The 20,655-nt window shown below is 35.2% G+C and overlaps 1 protein-coding gene across 2 annotated transcripts in view; it reads left to right on the top strand.

Annotated features, from left to right (window-relative positions):
* The window catches only part of LOC115917904 (epsilon-sarcoglycan-like), a 72,999-nt gene that overhangs the window by 4,812 nt on the left and 47,532 nt on the right, over window positions 1-20,655 (top strand). The gene's annotated exons all lie outside the window — the stretch shown is intronic.

Here is a 20,655-nt window from a genome sequence, read left to right as displayed (position 1 = left end):
TTTAACTTTTTTTAATCGTTTGTCCAATTTTATCTTAATTATTTAATCATTCTTTTATCTAATGTCATGCAAATTTGTTGTCAGTCATGTGATTTATAACCTTGGAGAGCCAACACTGATAATGATAATACCACATTTGAAATTTGAATTTATCACATTAAGTCAATAATAACGGTAAGAGAAGAAACGTTTGCATGTATATCCTTTGAGGTAAAAGATATTCAGCACCATTCAGTAATAGTTCTAAAAAGTTTAAGTGATGCAAGGAAGTTTGCAATTTCATAAAGGATATATAATCATGGTTGTGGTAAAGCAGAGATATATATAATTAGCAGTTGTTCAAAATCCCAGGGTCCCCTATCAAAGTCAACTGTCAGCCAATAATAGTGAGTCAAAAGGTGAAATATTTGGTTGTCTGACCTTTCAAATCCATACACATTAAACATATAAAAATGCTGTGTGGTTAAGGCAACTATAAATTCAGTTCTAAGTCACTAAAGCCAGGTGATGAGGTGAATATAATTTGTGAAAGGTGTATTTTTTGTATTATTAGTATAATATTTAGGGTTATCCAAAGTATATATGAATAAGATACTTTACATTAATAATAGACCTACCGCGTATTCACATTGTTTCTCTTTGCTCACTTGATATATAAAATGTTGCTACATTACGGTATATAAGAATATCCAAAATGTTATATGACTTGATGTCAAATGCTACTTTTGATTTAGCCCTTTTTCAACATAAAGTTTTTTGTTGTTAAAGAAGTAAAAAATATTGTGTAGGGGTTTCTTTGGTAATTGATTATCATTCAAGTATCATTGATGATATTCTTCAAAGTTTTTTTAAAAGAAATAATCCTTTTCCTTTTGAAGAAAAATTAATAAATTTGGATAAAACATATTTTTGAATAATTTCAATGCTGACATTTATTCAATTTTTTGAATGGTTTAATTCACACTGATCATCGTCATCATCAAGACCAATGTTCCTATGACACCTACCTTTTTTTGTAAAGTCCCACTCTCTTAATAAGTCCATCCTTGACTGCATTAGCCCTGCTTCTAGCAGTGGCGTGGTCTGGAACTGCGGCGCAAAACATTTTAGGTTTTTAGTTAACCGCTCAGAAAAGCAATCCTTTGAATTCAAAGTTTATACTGCTGAAGTCAGTTTAGAATGTTGTAGAACAATCTCTAATGATCAAATGCATTTGTCTTTACTCCCACAAGTAGAATTTTCTTAGATGGAATCTTTTGCGGTCATTCTAATCTTTGTGGAGTACAGAGATTTCTTGGGTTGAAGAAAGTCAACTTGTTATTCTCTTTTAAGTTTCATTTGTTCTCTCAATTAATCAGACTCCAACGATGGTTGTAAAGATAATTGTGTCAAACTATGAGAATGATTCAATATGCCGTATTAACTGCCACTTGCCAGTGTGTCGCGACTTGAAACACAGGTAACTGTATAACTAAAATACAATGAGTTAAATATGACTGGCAAAAATGATTATCCACTCTGTATCTTCATCAGAAATCCAGACTGATTATCAAACCGTTAACTTCTCCAATGCAAAAGGACTAGACTGATACAAGTAGCAAACGATGAACTTCACAGAGTGAAAACTGATAGCAGACTCCTTCCAAATTTCTCAGGTGTTTCCTCTAAGAAAACTGCACCATCATATGAAACCTGCTGAACGAAGTCCAATCAAGGAGACACAACTGTACGAAGAACTTGAGCTCTAGATTTGTTGGAGATAATGTGTTCTTTGGCTTTTTTTTGGTTGATGTCCAATAAATGTGCAGTTGCTTGTATTTCGGCCTAGCTTTGACCAATTCCTATCACTTGGTGTATGTAATTTCTTATCAATATTTAAAACTTGCTTCAATGAATGCTTTTGTTACTTGGCTATTAATTATGTAATAATATTCAAGAATTATGATTTTTCCTTGGAGTAATTGATAGATAACAAGATAAAACAGTTGAATTGATTAGTTTCAAAGGTCCAACAATGTATCGTTCCTCTAAATTCGTTCCGGCTATTTACAAATTGAGTTAGAATAGAGGTGATACTATGTGTTCAGTAGTATTCTTCTCACTTAACACCTCTAATATCAACCAAGGTCTTGAATCCTAGTAACACCACTCTCACGTCACTTCAGCTCCTCAGCTTATGCCCCGATTTCCTCTAACGGACCAAGCACAGATCGCTTCTTGTTAACGATGTTAAATATCTGTCTCTGCCTTCATTGCGAAGATGCAGCAACGCTTCCAAGTCTAGTAAAGGAGTCAGTCTCTGAAACTCCCGTACAGGAATTAGTAGCTGTCTAGTCATAGATTTCTGCTTGAAAAATAGTTTTGACTCTGGTGTGAGAGGTCCTCCAAAAAATTTGTCTAATTTCCTTCTTTGGCATGAAAGTCATAAAAACTTCCACGCTACAGTCATGGTAAGGTTGATTCAATAAACCAAATTTGGTAATCTCCTGTGCATTGCAAGCTTTCCAGTTGACAAAATAACAATTTCAGAGCACCAAGATGAAATTTTTACAAGATATAAGAAGCATTCCTCTCTAACTACTACATATAGTCCATTTCAGGTTGTACTGGTAAGATTTGTCCTTTCAAATGTCTTTCAAATGTTCTTAGATATTTGAAATTATGAAACAACAGTGAAGGATATATACAGATGTCAAGAACTGCAGAGTTCAATTCTTAATAAATGACTTCCAAATATCCAGAACAAATGACCTAGTTTCAATCCCCAACTTGAAATTACTTGTAGAGTCGCTCAAATTTCAACCGTGTGATTAAATTGGATGGGGATGCTCAGGCAGCACAGAGTTTGAAAATCTTGAAAGACTGTTGAGGGGAAAAAGTCACAATTTGCGTGCTAGAGTGAGTAGATTTGAGGTCTTTTGCTTGATTAAAGGTGACAAACTTCTGGTTTTGATGCAATGAACGTTGGCTGAACATCAAGTCTCATATAGAAGATGAGCAAGATGAAGATGTCAAAACTTGTTGCAAATTAGAGGAGAAACTGTCCACTTTTGATGATGAATCGACTTGAGACAAGCAGCTGTGTTGAGTTAGAAAGTATGGAGGAACTTTACAGAGGAGAAATGAAGTTAATATCATGAAGCCTCGATACTGAAATAGTTCTTTTGGTAGAATACAAGTATCCTGATGATCAACAGAGAGAGTATCAAATGGAATAGAAAATAGAAACTGTGTGCTTCTGATAACAACTGATATTCCTGTGAAAAAAATATTCACTTTCAAAAGTTGTATGATATGCTCAGTGGCTTCTCCGTTTCATGTCAAACTATTTCAGACATGGCAACCCAAATGTTTGTGCCTTCAGCTCATATTAACAGCACATGAGAAAGTAAATGTAATGCAGACTTAGGCACTTGAACAAGCAATTAGTGAAGTGAAGAAGGCATTAACAGGAGTAGAAGAAGTATGTCTTTGTAGTTCAAATCTTTAAGAAGGTCAGAGAATGAAGACTCTTGAGTTACCTCCCGGTCAAAAGAACTAAAATACATTTCATCCTTGAAAGAAAAAACGTCCTAGCTCTCTCTCTCTCTCAAGTTCCCCTGAAGATGAGGGGCGATAAACTTTTGAAGAATGTGACACCTTGAAAGTTGATACCTGCCTGGAAGTGGCCGTGATTGGTGAACTTGTACTGCGGTCAGAGAAGAAGCAGAGACGTGCGGATAAGCTTGTAAAAAGTCAAGAATGTCATCTACTGTAGTGAAGTCACGAGTTGCCAAGTTGAGGGAGGAAAGTGCATTGTACGTTTAACTGTCAATGAGGCCAAGGTTTGTTCCTGCCAAGTAAGCTCTTAGTAATCTGAGTCTGCAACATTTCATGAGTTCCTGCTGATATCACGCATTTGGTGAAAAAAATCTAAAAATGTAAAAATGTGATGGATGGTAACATGGGGTGTTGCAAGCAGAGAATGTTTCCTACGGTATTACCTTTTCTATTTTACAAAACAAGATTTATTGGATAAAGGATGAAAATATCTCAGACAATATTGACACAATCAAGATCAGTTTGTACTAGATACTCCTTCAGACGTAGCTGATCTCAATAGGGCATTGACTTAGTGAAGCTGCAGACTCGTAGCTCATGATCTACAGGTGCCCCCTATACCAGAGAAATGATATCTTATTGAAGAGGCGACGGCACGTGAATGATTGGGCAGTTGATCCTGCGCATTGCTGTAGTCATGATGATTGTGTGGTGGGGTAGGGAGGGGGCGTGTCATGGTACCATGGGGGTGATATAATGGGTCATGAGTTGATAGAGGGATACAAGGAATGGGGGAGAAGAGACGTATATGGAAGGACGGAGGAAGAAGGAGAAATGAATATTTGTTAAGGAGGGAAATGACTAGTCTACCGTGAAATAGATGAGAGTTGAAAATATATCACTGTGGGCAGTGGATAGACTAGGAATGCACAACCCAAATAAGGGTTTGACACAAAGTAATAATGAAGTGATTAAGAGAAGGTTTGTAATTTGGAGGGGATATAGAAGAACAAAATAAACTTCACCTCACAGTCAAGCATGATGAGTGAAATTACAAAAGGAAACAAGGTGGAAAGGTTATAAAAAGGTTAGGAGAATTCAGTTACATGCGTACAAGTCATTAAGAAACGTAGAAAGGGATTATGTTTTGGTAAGAGGATGGAAATGCCAATATATGAAGAGGGGCTCAGTTGGTGACAGGGGTATTGGATGGTTAGGGGTTGGAAACTGATTGCAACATGCATGCAGGATGTAGAAGTTGGAACTGAAAGAAAGAAAAACAGATTTTTTTTGTTGATAATTTTGGGGATAGAACACTGAGGACATCTACAAAATTATTAGTATCTTGGCATAAGAGCTCATGATATCTTGTTTGACTGAAGTTTACAAGGAAAGTTTGAATTACTTATTGTGATAGGTTAGGTGAGGGGAATTCTGTTATCTTCATCTTCTGTAATTGAATACAATTCCTGTCATATTCCTTAAACTTTTATTCCTACACATGATAAAAGGAGTTATTCTGTTAAGAAGGGGAGGGGAGGGGAGGGGGCATTTGGGTGCTATGACGCGAGTAGAAGCACCGAGCAATCTCTTCCCAACAAACACGTGGCAGTAATATCCTGAATCAGGCTAGAATGCTTAACTCCCCAGTGTTTCTCTTCCTCTCAGGCTCAGCTAGAAACTTCTTGGACATGGTCCAACAAATCTAGGGCCTTAGATTGCTGGAGAGAGAGAGAGGAGAGAGAGAGAGAGGCGGGGTGGGTCAAGAGATCCATCTGAAATTCAAATTCAAGATTATGTCCAATTAAAAGGATTTAAAATCAACTGATCTCCTTAGTTTTGTGTTGCACATAGATAATATTCATTTTTGCTATGCACTTGTTTGCAGACTCTCACAACAGAGAATATGCAAAGTCATTAAATAGTATTTTTAGGGTAGTACTTGAAAGTCATGCTGTAGAGTATCACTTAAAGAGATACTTAATCTTGATGTGAAATTGTGTAAAAAATGAAAGTTATCAAATAATGAAAGAAATAGGTTATTGAGAGTTCAAGCGGATGAATAAACTATATGAACATTCTTTTGAAACTTAGATATCATTGAGCCTGTGTTTGATAAATATAATGGGTAATATATCCTGTTCTAAAAATGAAATTATTAAAAGATTTAGCGTCAACAATTATAAAAAAAAATTTAAAGAGTAAAATAGTGAGCTGGTCAATTTTCCAGTGTGAATTCCCCTATGTAATCTAGACCTTCTGCAGATACAAATTTTCATAAATTGATTCTTTGTATCAATTTATCAAACTCTCACTAGTTGAATTGATCAATTGATTGCTTGTTTATAGTATTCTTTCTCCAAGTTAAAGCTTACTATTAGGGACAGTTTCCCATCTTTTGTTAAAGGATAATACATTCCACAGCCAGATCACTCTCTAAGTCTTTTTTCTTTTTCTTTTTTGTTGGTGCATTAAATCCCATTATCCATTACTTGATACTTCTTACCGTAATAGCTTCTTAATATAACACATTAAAGCAGTAATTTATAAAAGATATAAGATAACGCAACTGTGCAGCTTACAGGGATGAACAGCTACTCTATGCATGCGTGTGAGGGTATGCTGTGAGCATGGACCTTGTAAAGCCCTTAATTGATGAAGGAAATCAGTGGTTTTATAGCACACCCATCTCTTGAAGTTCAGCGGTATGAAAGATCACAGTCTGAGGCATGTACTTCGGTAATTGGTCAAAGCCACATCTTAAAGACCTACTCTTCCTCATGGCGTGAGATTCTTAGGAAAGATGAGATGAATGATATGACAGGCAATCATAAGGGTCATTCACACTACAGAAAATATATACATGTAGTTAGAACAACTAAATTATTCATAGTTTCATACCACTTGTAAATTTGATGTTTTTTGTGTTTTGTAAGTCATAAAAAAATAAAGGTAGGTTGGTTGAATAAGGGCCTTTGTTGAATACTTTTAGATGTAAGCTTTAATATGTTGCATTCTCAAGAAACACAAATGGGGACCAATTTTAAAAATTAGAAAACTTAGTAAGGGTAGGAATAATTTAGTTGATTATAGACTATTGCATAAAAATTGTCTTATAGCGATGGAGGAGTATATGAGAATATCACATCCAGGAATCTCCTAAAGAAAAGTACAACGTAATTGTTGATAGTTCATCTTTTACTTGCATTGTGAGTATCATGAGCATTCATTGAGTATACAATATTGTACCTGGTCAATCACATCGGTGTGCACTCACAATTATCCCTGCCCAGATGTATGGTTTTCTTTTTATATGATTTTCATATGATTGATAGACCAGTATTAAGATTTTGTTGGAAATGATGCACAAACCTCCAGCTTTCTCTGTTTTTTGGTTTTTACAGTATAGATGAGGAGAGATTAATTACTAATTATATTGCTCTAAAATATCTGTTTAACTATACAGTACATTTTTCTAGTCAGAATGGGGCTTACGATGACTCGGTTTATTCAAAGGCCCTTTCATATCTTACAGAACTGGAATGGATATTGGTGACTGATTCTATCATTTTGAGATGGTACTTTATCTACAACTACATGTATCTGCTTATAGTGCATGGACTTCACTTTTAGGAGGCTTTTATAATGCACGTACCCTCTACCAACTTCAATAGAACTGCCTGTTAGGAAAAGCCATCATCATAATTCCAAATTTGAAAACTTCCAGTCTCTTGCAACCAATTTTCAATGGGACACTGAATTTTATTATAGCTGATCCAAGACTTTGTACACTCAACATCTGAACTTAATTCCTTGGTAATTTCATGAAGTCTAACATATGCAAACTCTGATGCAATGCAAAAAGAAAAAGAGGAGAGTATGTCTTTAAAAAAAGTTTAACTTTATTCTTTTTAATGAAAGCAGCTACGTCAGTACTGTTTTAAGAAATGATAGATTTGATGACGTTGAGATGACTTGAGATGATGCGAAATGTCATCAACCCGGTTGATAAACGGATGTCATGACGGCGGGCGTTATCTCTAGTTTATTAAGTCATTGCTATTACGTAGATCATCATTTCCCTAATGACTGAGATTCACAGTCGAGCGAGACAGACATATTGTCTGCTATGACTCATGCTACATTTGGAGTTATGAAGTAATCACTTTTTCAAACTCTGATATTTAGATCTAAGACACAATTAAGTCAAGAGATTTCTTAATGTGATTTCTACTAAACATCCCCTCCCATACATACACAATGTTGCTCTGATTGTGTCCTGCTTCCCTCGTACACACCGGTTAAATGTAATAATAATAATAATAATAATAATAATGGTGGCTTTTGACATACCGCTAATATCCACAGTGATGCTGCTGGCACTCCAAAAATATATCCCTATCTATAGCTGAGTGGCTAAATATGTAGCACTCTACCATATGATTTACCTGTTTAATCCTCAGTAGAGATTAGCAAATGTGTATTAAAATCTTGTTAAAGGACAATAGTGCCAGACTGGGATTTCTAAATCCACAACACTTGGATTGAGAGTCAAGTGAATGAATGAACCACTATACTATACCTTGAATACGAAATATTGACAAAAGTATGACTGAAAGTTTACAAAACTAGTGTTATCATGCATGCCAGGTTCCAGCCTTTACTGTATATATATGTGTGTGTGTGTGCCCCAATCTTACCCATCACGAACGACATGGGTTGAGAGAGCCAATTTTTGATAAAATCTTGTTTCAGGGCCTGGGATGGAAAGGTTGTTGACTGCCAGTATGTTTTTGAACAAAGGAATTGGAAAATGCAATACTGACGACTAATTCAACTTGATGACTACCCCCTTCATATAGGCTCATTGTTGTCTATGGTGTAGATCTTCTTCATTGAACATCAAATTGGGCTGAAATTGATCTCAGAACTCAGTCACGATTGTTAAAGCTCTGCTGATAATTGGATGAGATTGGTCCCTGATTACACCTATCAATGAATCACCCACAATCCATTTCTCAAAGTGTTGACGGTATAGTGATGTCACAAGTCTTCTTTGTTCACCGGTCTCCTCTCATTTAGGAGATGGGTTGTTTAATCTCTAGGGGGTGTTTCACAAAGATCCTAAGTTGAACTTATCTCAAAGTTGGACTTAAAAACTATGGAAAGCCGTTTGCATCTATGAAAATATTTTGTAAAAAGATATTTTAAAAGGCAAAAAATGTTGATTCAAATCATTCTTATTTTCTATTATCAAGGAGATTTCGTGTCCTTGATGTGGAACTTATGAAGAGTCTAAAATACTTAAATTTTTGCTTTTGAATATATTTATTTTAAGGCTACAACTGGCTCTGCATAATTTTCAAGTCCAACTTAGAGTTAAGTTTGACTTAGGATCTTTGTGAAACACCCCCTGGTTGTATATATAGGTTTGGGATGATTCTTTATTTCTACCTTAGATGTGGAGAAAGTGCTCCCAATGACCCAAGGTTCCTTTCTGAAGGGCAGTCAATGAATCAGAGAACACTTGGTCAACATTCTATCTCTGACTTTCTTTTCTGTATTAACCAGGGGGTGTTTCACAAAGATCCTAAGTGTAGAACTTAACTCTAAGTTGGACTTAAAAATTGTGGAGAGCCATTTGTAGCATTAAAATTAAATATATTCAAAAATAGAAATTCAAGTATTTTAGACTTTTCATAAAAATTCTACATCAAGAACAAGAAATCTCCTTGATAATAGTAAATATGAATGATTTGAATCAATATTTTATGCCGTTTAAAATCACTTATACAAATATTTTCAAAGATGCTAACAGCTTTCCATAATTGTTAAGTCCAACTTAAAGAGCAGCTCGAAAAGCAATAAAAAATAGAATGCAAAGGTGCTGGTATATAAGAAGTAGAGTTAGAGTTTCAGATTGGTTGGTTATCGAATTACTGATGATTCAGACACACTGTGGAAAAGAATGGCTAATTTCTGGTTTGACCAGATAGGTGGGCTCTATCTAGTATAAACCTGTGATTTTGATGAAAGAATTATTATTGTGTATCAAAATTGCCAATTTTTTATCGTGAAATCTTACTAACATGGTTTAAATTAAAGGGGAATATAGAAATATTATGGTTTAATCAAAACGTTATTTTCTGAAAGAAATTGGTGTTCTTTATGAACTGGTTTCAAAGTGGCATTGTGTATGTAAACGACATTTTTAGAAACGGTACCTTTAGAAGTAGTGCTCAAATTAGGTATGAATTAAAGCAGGTGAAAAGCAATGTATTGTTTGACCTTGAAAAACTATAAACAGCGATTTCAAAGCAGTTGTTTACCAAATGAAATAAGTCTCCATTGAAAAGAACCAATTTACAAATTCAAAGAGTTCTAAAATAGAAGTAGAAAACTATGAGTTAACAGGTAAACAATATTATATACCTCACTTAAGAAATCCAGCCATCTGATTGGTCGAATTGCATTCATAAACTTCAACTGTTCCTGTAAAATTCCCGGTAACCATGCATAAAACATTTCAATATTTTTAATAACCATGGTTATTAAAAAAATAGGTCAGTCTCCATGGTTACCCCATAGGTTTACATGTTAAAAAATGGTTTGAGCGATGGAGGATACCATACGTGTGCGAAAAATTGGTCGGCAATTTCAATACAATTGAATCTCGATCGATCTTACCGACAATTTTATCTTGCATTGTTGACATGAAGACGAAAATTAACTCTCAAAAACAAAAAAACAACATCTGCCGATAGATCTTGATCTAAGTTCGTGCCAATACGCATTGCAAAAGTAAAAGAAGAGTCCGTATATGGAGCTTTTGCGAAGCATTCATCACACGCGAAGCCGGTTTCAATCCATTTTAATGTATATATCGTACAAAATTGCCAAGCATTTTGATAGCGCGCGATGGCCGAGAGGTCTGAGGCGCTGCCTGAAGATACAACACCTTTTGTACGCAAGAGTTCGAATCTCATCTTCGACCAAAAAAAAAAGTATTTTTTATTTTTTATTTTTTAGTCTATTTTTTTTCGGCATATAAAAGTATTAATGACTGCTTTAATATTCGAGAAATAGTTGTTTTCATACGCTCTCGGGAAGGTTACAATTGGGCTATTCCCCTCGGCAAGCCTCGGGGAATAGCACAATTCTAACCTTCCCTTGAGCGTAATAAAACAACTATTTCTCTCAAAGCAGTCATTAATACTATACTATGACATGCTATGGTAAGATGATGGGGTTGCTACATGTCGTCTACTTAGGGAAAAGTTTTTAGATAAAGAAATCAACTGGCCAAATTGTTTTAAAAGAAATCTAATTAACATTAATGATAATAAGCTGAAAGAATTTCACTTTAAGATTTCGTATAACATTCTACCAGTGAGAAAGAATCTTTTGAAGTGGAATCTTGCACCTGATGATATGTGTAAAATATGTGAAGCAAGTGAAGGCATTGTTCATGCTTTTATTTTATGTAAATGTAATGATTCCTTCAAATCATATTTATGCTGGTTATAATAGAAAAAGTGTTTGATACAGAAATAAAAATTACAGCAGATTATCAAACTAGGTGAGGAAACTCAACAGATCACATAATTTCCATTGCACTTTGGTCAATTTATAAAATGATACTATTACGTAACTTAAAGGGGTATGATCTTAGAAAAACTAGATTGAAGTATATCTTTATTTCAGGGCTTAGAAAAGAATTAAAATTGATAAGAATCAAAGAAATTAAAACAAATCAATATATGTCAAGTCCAACTTATATATAGAGATAAGTTCAACTTAGGATCTTTGTGAAACACCCCCTGGTATGTATCGTACATTATGACATTCACCTGACTCATCATGTGTGAGGATTAAGAAATTAAACGCTTTGTCTTAATTTAATGAAGTTCTTCATAGTCATTACCATCTGTTAATAAAGGCTTTAAATTCAATTTAATGCCTCCAAAGAGTTATGCAGTTAGGAACACATTTTTAACAAAATGTAAACACCAGTTGGACAAAAGGGCTACAATTTGATTTACTAGACAAAATATTCAGTTTATAAAGCAACTAGAGCGTGTATTTCCCTTTATACTCTGTATGATATCAAAATTACAATGCTGCAGATCTAATAAAGTTTTTGTTCTATTAGTTATAAGGTATCTTAACCACATTATACAAAGGTAGGATTATATACATGTAGATATATCACTTCTATTGTGTTTATCAGCTGAATATGTGTACTATACATGGGATCAAGTACACATTGTTTCCTTTTGAAAAAAAGGAGGTTGAGTTGTATTGTGGTTTTACAAATGAATGCATACCTACACAAGTAAACAGAAAACCACTCATACAGATCTATTGTAGGTATTATACTCCATATTTCTGCACAATAATTCTTAATTAAATAAAACTTCTTTGTTAAAAGAGAAAAGGATAAGGCATTGCATTCTTTGGTATATACTTTTTCAAAGCAGTGTTAATAACATGTGTGTGACACAAATATTTTTTACGATTATAAATTATACAAATATTATAACAATGTACAAAAATTGAATAGTAACTGCAGGCACAGAGAGTAGGGCCATCCAAATATGTAGAAACACAGTGAAATAAGTAGGAAGATGAGAGAAAGAGAGGGGGAAATCCATATAACTCTATTTTTAAAGCCAGGAATAATATTTTAGTGTGCCCACTGTCCAAGACTGCAAGTAAGATTACCAAGGAAAAAAGATATATTATTGATCAAAAACAAGTTATAAATAATTGTGTGTAAACTTACCTTTTCTCGAACCTTTCTCGTAGTTTAAGAAAGGCCATTTTGGCTGATTCACCGTTAGTATATATCCTGTTCTGTGTATCTACTCTCATAGATCAAATCCTGTGCTTCAATCAAAGTACCACATGGTGTCTATCTATTCAGGTTCATTGCTCATCCACAGTTATGTAATCAGGTCAATGTTTTGATAGTAATTGAAACACACTCAAGGTACATGTAGTCAACTTTTCTAATCCCTCGCTTTGCTATTCCAAAAATGCAAATCCATCATCGTAGGTCAGGATTAATGAGCAAGTAAGTATTTTAAGATGAAAATCTCTCTGCAATAGCATTTCACACCATCTTTGAAGGATTTGTTTGGCATTCAACCACAGAATTATTTTTATTTGGACGTTTTCCGAGTCAGAATGCTATCTGATTTGACATTTGATCCAAGAATTCAAGTTCTCTATCAAATCTATGATATTAAAGTTTCCAGTTCCAAGTATAAAAGCAAGAATATGAATCCTGTTCTGTTCGCTAAGTGGCGTTCCAAAGGTGTTCTAAGACATGAAACCAAAAAGATAATTGGGACATCAGATGTCTGCAAACTTGAAGATCATTCTCTGTATTCCAAGATACATTTTAGCTATAATAACAACTCTTTTAATCGCAAATGTGAAGGAAAACAAAGTTTTCTTGACAATATATTTATAAGTTACCGTACTTTGGGTATCAATATTATGCTCTCAGTGCATTTCTGAGCTCTTTGATTATTTGATTATACCTTATTTTGTTCCTCACCATGAAGAATTGCTCTGGAAACAACTGTGCAATCTTATGTCTAACTTACATTACTCATACTGCCATACTTGTATCTTAAAATGTCTTATTCATTCTTTCTGTTTTGAGAATATGACCATGACTTCCAAATGAGCTTTGTTCACATATCACCACCGCAAGGTTACAATCGCTTTCTCAAAGACATTCTGAAACCAATTAAAACATTAGTTTTACCCTGCAATGTATCAGGGGGAGATAATTAGGAACATGACAAGTTCATTTATCAACAAGACATGACTGATTATTTTGACTCATTAAATTTCAGAGCTTCCAAAGAACATTTTCTTTACACTAAGATTTGCAGGATTAGTGATGCGTCATGAGCAGAGAATCAACGAGAGACATGAATTAACAGGGAATGTTTGGGAACAGGTGGGACAAAGAAAACAAACTCATGTAATTGTCTGTTTCAAGACAAGTCATCATTTGAATTAAATGAATTAAATTCTCATTCTCAATGATTAATCACTTTAATGCTGATGTAATCCTGTATAAAGTAAATATCAAACATGCATTAGAATGACTCATTTCTATAATTAGCCATCATTTTTAATCCAAAAATATAATCATAAAATATGACTATGTTATGGATATTTTTGTCAGATCGAAACAAACATCCTGTATTATCTGTGGAATTTGACTCATTAGATTATTCTGCCAAATTATTGATACAAGGTCATATTTCTTTTCAAAATGAAATTGGATAATTTTAACTATGCAGCATTTTGTTACATTTCCTCAAATGATTATACTTCAAAGAAGCACCACGAATATAACACCTTCCTGCTACGTATATAACATATATACTGCGTCAAACATGTGGATATCTTTATCTTCTATCTTTGGTATCTATCTACTGCATTATTTGGTAAAGTCAACTGCAGGCATATTGATGGGATTCTCCTCTTTCCCTTTATCTTCTATTGTTCCATACACATCTCCTGCAGAGTCATTTTGGTCCAGAGTCCTCCACATTTGGAATTATTCTATCACGTGGATATATACCCAAAATGATCACAAATTTCCTGCGTGTGTACTCAAACTTCAATCAAATTAGTAATTTATTTTATATTATATGTTGTATTATCTAAATGCAACATTCTACCTTTGTCGCATACAATGTTGTTGCACACACGAACACCTCAGCAACTAAACCAGCCTGAATATGTGTTTGCTAAAAAGTTCAAATTGCTGTTAATCCTTATTGATATCCATCGTAGTTTATCCATGAAGTTTGTTTCCTCTATGATGTGAAGAGAAGATTCACCACCAAATGTTGACCACAAGTGAGTTCTCTATCTCTTAGAAAGTCAAGGTCCTAAGTTGCTTGGTATAATTCAAATGTGTAGATTCCAGGTATTCCTATAGCTATCCAACGCTGCTCTTTCAAGTTCTCCTGAAGAATGACCCCAATAAAGCTCCATTAAACTGGTCCAAATAAAGACATGTTTCACCCTGGATATCACCAGTATAATAATGGCAGAGAGGTACTACGTCCCATCACATAATCTGAAAGTTCCGTGGTTGATAATCCTTAAATCCCAGGGATTAATCTCCCTTCAAGAATGTTTTGATCCTGGGATTCTGAGTATGATTCAGCGATTATCACTCGTAAATTCATTTCTCGAGCTCTTCCCTTTTCTACCAAAAACCCAGAAACCAGTTGTGATATCTATGACTCACGACTTCCCTAAATTGCTTGAGAAATTGACAACCAAATTATGCCAAGAGATGTATATGCCAAGAACCCATGATAGGAATTTTAAGTTCTAAATTGGGTTTGGTTCTCCCTCCCCAGGTCATAGCTGGGAGTTAATATGAAGTCATAATCATAAATCGTTGCCATTCATAGGTGCTAGCGGAGTTACTCATGCATACCAATTATATAGGCTTGCATGTGTGCTCAATCTCCCGTGGAGTATTTACAAGTAGCGTTGGTTGAACTTCATATTCCACCAGTATGCATGCTGATCCGTGTGTATGTGTTTGTGTATAGAAGATGACGATTTCAATTATGAGTGTAGATTCTCTTACACTATGTGGTAGAATTTAACAGGTGGTAGCCAGTGGCAGCCAGTGGTAGCTAACTAGTGGTATGTAGTGAACTCTCCGTATAATATTACATAGTAGATTCTGATGAATATAGTTTCCAATATCTCCCATTTGGTCATTTCTTTTAGGATTCCATGATGATGCATTTAATTTCACGAGATAAAAGATACCATTTGAAATCATCAAAATTTAAAGCCCTCTTTCATTGGCTCCATAGATGAGATTAAAAGCTTATTGACTATTCCAACAGTAGTATCAAAGAGTCTGATTATTTGTTCATAGTTGAGATCTTGCAGTATGAATCCATATCTAGAGGTCTTGAATATCCATCCAAAGGTGCTACAACTTAGGCGTTCACATGCAAAATGATACTCAAGGTTAGCTTTGAATCCAAGCAAAAGATGCTTCTCAAAGGATCACGTCGTGAGGTTCAAATTGCTGATCTAAGAGAAATCCTGAATCGTACTTGTAGAAGTTGAGCTGATGTAAATCTTAAGGTTGCTCTGCATTTGATGACAAAATAGCAAGGTTAAACTTTATCTAGGAAATAGTTGCTAGGAGGAAATTGCCTCAAAGATTTCCCATGTCTGTGATGTATGCTGTAGAAATTATCCTGAACATGTAAGAAAATTCATATTTCAGTTTTAAACTGTTTTGCAAAACAATTTTGAGAAAATGATGATTTTTTTTTCCAATTATTTTTCAAGCTGTTAATGTTTTGTTTTTAAGTTCAATAAATTCAATCATTATAAATATTGGTAAAAAGTTTCTCTATAGGTCAAGAACATTAGATATCAATTAAAATATATAGTGAATATATTAATAAATTTGTTATGATTGTGCTACCTCTTTTTAATAACGGTAATTGTGTATGAAGTTTGATCCTCTTCAGAAGCAGTGAAATAGTTGAAAGTTGCCCAGCTAGCAAAACTTTGCGTGGGAAATATCCAAATTTGCATTGAGGTGCTTGTAATCCAAGTGCATCCTGAGTTCTTAATCCACTCTCTGTTCCTTCAGTAAAGTACTACTGGAACTTGTCCAGAGTAGCAGGAAATTACAAGATCTAAAACTAAAATGTACAAGCGATTGAAGAAGAGGTCCAGTGCAACAGAAGTCCTTTTGTAAGTGGTCACTTTTTCTTAAGCTATTTGTTCAGAGCGGCACAAAAGAAACATTCCAAAGCTGCCTTGGTGGTGGTCACTAGGATCCAAATATTCCCTTTGCTCGGTGAAAAAGTACTGAAGTGATGTCCAAATACTACGCATTGAAGTACCAATGTGCAAAGTCCATCATCATTTTCACAAAGATGAAATATTGGTCAATCCTTTCCTTGATTTCTGTTACTAGGCACCGCAAGATGTGTCCTGATTTTTTGCAATGAGATGAAGTAGATCGATGAACCAATATCAATGCAGTCTATTTGATCCACTTAATTTAACAGCTTCATTAATCTCTCTCCATATGTCTATGCTCTCACCTAGTTTAAAACTTTTTGAAAACATAGCTGTACATACAGAATACACCAACACCATACCCATCATTCCTACCATGGACTCTGTTCCTACCAATGCTACAATCCTGCTTTGTAAAGAATGGAAGATTCAAAATCATAGTAACAAAAGGTTTGTACCTCAGAGAATTGTCCCTGTGCAAGTGCATTTCCAGTGTAATAACATGACAGATAGCAGAACATGTCCAGAACAAGATGAAGAGAGAGAGATTGGTGTTTATTCTAGTTAGTATGGCTCTTCAGTGAGTGGAATCTAGAGGTCAGGTATGGGTTCAAATCCAAACCCCGATGGCTGCCAATTTGGTGTGTTGTTGTCAAAGGGGTAGGGAACATCCTATTTATGGAACATCATTCAATTGTGACATGAGAATTGGTGCATTACGATGAGTGCTGAAAGTTGCTAAAAATTATAGGTAAGAATGTTATTGAGCATTCATCAAGTGGACAACAAACTTTAAAGATATTTCTTTGACCTACAAGCTTATAATTGGCCTATCGGTATTTGCTGATTGCCAGAAGTGTTAAAATGTTAATTTTTGTCACTCCAAGTTGATAAGTTTGAGATGTTTAAAATAAGTTGCAACTAATATCAAAGCCTACAGTATGACCTATTGCAATCAAAGAAACTTCACTTTTCAAATAGCAAATAAAAAAAGAGCTCCTAGATACCAATAGTAATTTTGTTCTGGAGCTGACAACAAACCAGTGTTTTAACAATCTACCTAGTTAAAGTAAGCAACTAATAAGTTTCAATAAATAGCTATCATAGCAGTTGAGAACAGTTGATGAAGTGGTCTAGTGACTTTCTCTAGTAAAGATTGAGTTGACATGGATCCGGAAAGGTTCAAGACTGACCTAGCTCTCTATATATCCACTGTATCCAGGTGATCCTAATGAAGCTTGTTCTGCTTGGTTGTCAACAATTGGTATCATCAGTTCCTTTGCTTTGTACAGGTTCATCTGACAAGTGGTCCTTGAAGAAACCATGTAGGTCTTCCTTGTAGACTTCTCTTACTCTCTGCTTTACATCCTAACAGAAGGGCTGATATACAATCCACTTATCACTCTCTGATGCATGGCATGTATCAGGGATTCCATTTTTCCGGTCCTGTTGATCACTTCTCTGTTTCAGCTCTATGTGGTGTATATAGAACAGACATACAGGACTGCAATGTGTCTGGAACTCTCTGCAGGCTCATTGAATCAAACCAAGTGTTATCACTTATGTTCAACTCACCACGATGTAATAGAAGCGCATTAATGATCAATCTACCTTGGATCATCACTGCAAAATAAATCCCTTCCAGCTCGGCTAAATTTAGAAACATTCAGTTGAAACAGACAACTTTTAGCTTGTAGCTGATCGTGTCTGCTCAATAATCCAACCTGTCATACATAGTTAGCTCGCTCACATCAAAATAAACTCTCTACAAGCATACGCTTCTCATGTCCCAAACTGATCCAAAATGTTTTGCTTTTCTTTTCCAATGGTTGAATGTCATTATCCTCAAAAGAGTCCATTTATCATTGACAATGGGTCTCAAGGTCTCAGGAAATAAGAGTCAAAGATCGTTGCAGGAAGTGGAGCTTCACCTTTGCTTGATCGAGCTAGGCCTATTCTTGTGTGAATCCATACAGACTTTGTTGATATGATGATGACCCGTGTTTTCAGCTGTTAAAGACGAAGTTGAGTTCTGGTCATGCGATTGCATTGTGAAAGAAACGGTGTGGAACCGACCAGAAAAGGTTGATCATCTAGCATATAAGAATTTGTGTGTATTGCAAGGTTCTGGAATCATCAAAATGATAAGAAATTTGGCCAAGTCTTGGTAAAGTTACAAACACTTGCACAGAAAGATGTATATGGGACTACACGAACACGTGGCGTAAAAAGCCGGCCCCCCCCCCCCCCCCCCCGATTTTTACGATGTTACATGCATATTTAGAATATGAAGGCATTTGAAGAACCATGCTTTTCTGGGAACATGTCTTAACTGATGTTCTTCCACACTTGCATAATAAGAATGAGTAATGCTCACAAATTATTTTTCACCTCTTCCCAGAACTCGACCTTCTCTTTAAAAGCATAGTCAACATGTCACAAAGACATGTTAAACTCCATTGGAGTCATTGACATTTTGACAAAGTATAAATTGTACATTTACTTCCAATTAGTTTGATCAAGAGTACTAGACCAAGAACTAGATAGATAGTTTATTCCTCAGCACTATACAAGAACTAGATAGTTTATTCCTCAGCACTACATCCTGACTTATGGATCCTGCTGAGTATCGTCGTAGAAGTAGAAGAACTGTAAAAGTAGAAATATTTGCAGTACGTTAATTTTCACGGATTTTGCGCTAAGATCGGCAAGCGTGAATTTTAGAACCCACAAAAATAACAGCATTTACAGTATCCTATTACTGGTACCTACTTCAAACATATATGCTAATACTTGCACTCATATATATTGATTGTGATTTTCAAAATGACCTCACTAGACCCAAATTTCCTTCATTCCAGTTTATTATTCTCTATTTTTATGCTATTTATATAACAAGGATTTAAAAAACTCATTAACCTGTCATGTCACTCACAATCCTATTGTACTTAGCCACCATGTGTTAGAAGATCCTAGGTATGCAAAGTAAAGTATTATCTTCCCACACATGTGTACAGTAACAAAAAATGTTTACGGATAAAGTTCTAAAATGTATTCTTTTAGAAATCGCTTGTATTTGAGAGGCACTTTGCTTCAATGAAGATATTGAATACCAATAATGATGTGGTAAGCTAGCTATCAACAACCTAAATAAATCTCATCTTATTGAAACTCCAAGTGACCCCTACCAAAATATGCCACTGGACCCGCCCACTCCATTTTAAAGGTAAAATTTATCAAAAGGAAACCACAAATATTGCTGTCAAGGCCATGTTTTTTTTAATGATGTTATTTGTTTTTACCATGGCGTCTCAAAAGTCTCACATTCAAAGGGGTTGAATTCTACAGAAATTTGCCTGATGCACATTGACCCCTTTAGTATTCCTGAATCTCAGTGAAGCCCTTCACTAGAAAGTATTCGCTAATTTACCAACCAGAGTTCTCATGAAGCAAGTAAAGTCCTTGTGTGCAAACAATTGCCTTCATTTCACAAAAGTGAAGTGCAGCTACAATATTTGTTTCCATTCCACAAATTTTAGCACAGCAAAAACAGTTGTTTTCCTTCCACACATGTGCAGCACCAAAAAAAAGATGTTCTTATTCCATAAAGGGGCAGCTCAACACAATTTATATGTCCTTGTGCACTTTCTGATTTTCTGAATCCTCAAAAAGCTGCGTAGTATCCTGGCAAGTTATACACAACAGATCTTCATGTAGGCTAGGGCTAAACAAAACAGGACCAGGTCTCAATGAATCTCTTAGGGTGTATGCCTCTACTTGTTATAGCTGTTTACGTTGAAGTGATCGTGTTTACCAGACTCTGTTCATCTCATTCATAAAGTTTGGGCTATCCAAGGGCTTATCCATAGGATTTACCCAAGCCTAGCTCATTCTATTCTCTATGTTTATTGTTTGGACCAGGCTCTCTACTTTCATGCTTTGTGACTATTGTAATATCGGGGCTGCTGCTCTATTCTTCAGAGTGGAGTAACCTGAAAACCTTCACTTGAAAGTATTTTTGTTGCCATTTACCTTTTATTTTGCAACTTTAGATGGTGGGCTTACAGGAATTAATGGATTGTGTAGTAGGGGATTGATGATGATTTACCCGTAGAGGAAATATAAACATTTTCCCTAGGAAGCATGCCAACATTTGCAATGTTTAACAACATGAAATGTATATTGCAGTTTTTTTAATCATTCTCTCTATCTCTCTCTCCCTCTCTCTCCCCCCCCCCCCACTTCTCTCTCTCTCTCTCTCTCTCTCTCTCTCTCTCTCTCTCTCTC

The sequence above is a fragment of the Strongylocentrotus purpuratus genome, unplaced genomic scaffold (genome assembly GCF_000002235.5).
Source record: "Strongylocentrotus purpuratus isolate Spur 01 unplaced genomic scaffold, Spur_5.0 spur5_scaffold_7, whole genome shotgun sequence".
NCBI lineage: Eukaryota > Metazoa > Echinodermata > Echinoidea > Camarodonta > Strongylocentrotidae > Strongylocentrotus > Strongylocentrotus purpuratus.
This window is presented reverse-complemented; position numbering and strand designations above follow the sequence as displayed.